The sequence below is a fragment of the Penaeus monodon genome, chromosome 25, assembly GCF_015228065.2.
Source record: "Penaeus monodon isolate SGIC_2016 chromosome 25, NSTDA_Pmon_1, whole genome shotgun sequence".
NCBI classification, from domain to species: Eukaryota; Metazoa; Arthropoda; class Malacostraca; order Decapoda; family Penaeidae; genus Penaeus; species Penaeus monodon.
This window is the reverse complement of record NC_051410.1, coordinates 31,830,106-31,830,600: the sequence shown is the minus strand read 5'-3', so window position 1 is coordinate 31,830,600 and position 495 is coordinate 31,830,106.

Genomic DNA, 495 nt, shown 5'->3' with positions numbered 1-495 from the left:
GGGGGGGGGAGATTGTTGATATGATAATAAAAAAACAAAATCAATTATATTTCTCTAGTCGTTCCACATCGAGCTTCACATGATCCCAATAATAATTACCATTTTTTCGTGAAACTGCGTGTTCCTCAGGTTTTACATATGATAAACACACAGCAACATCCCGGCTCTAATACCCTTAAGACGCTTAGGATGCCTGGTATTTACATAAGCAAATCATATACACCCAAATATACTCAGTAAAACATTTGCTATGCGTCCTTCTGTCTTTATATCTGTCTCTTTCCCTCTATCTCCGCCATTAGCGCCTAACCCTTTCTCGCCAGTGCCTGTCCTCGCCCGTGTGGTCAAATGGGCGTGGGTCTTCACGCATGGATTGCCTCACGCCCGCACACCCGTCTCTCCCGTAACGGCTGAGTTGATATCTTTTAGCAGAATGAAGGCGGGTGTACAGAAGACTTTCTAGCGTAACTTTTATGCATGACTAAAAAGGCGGAA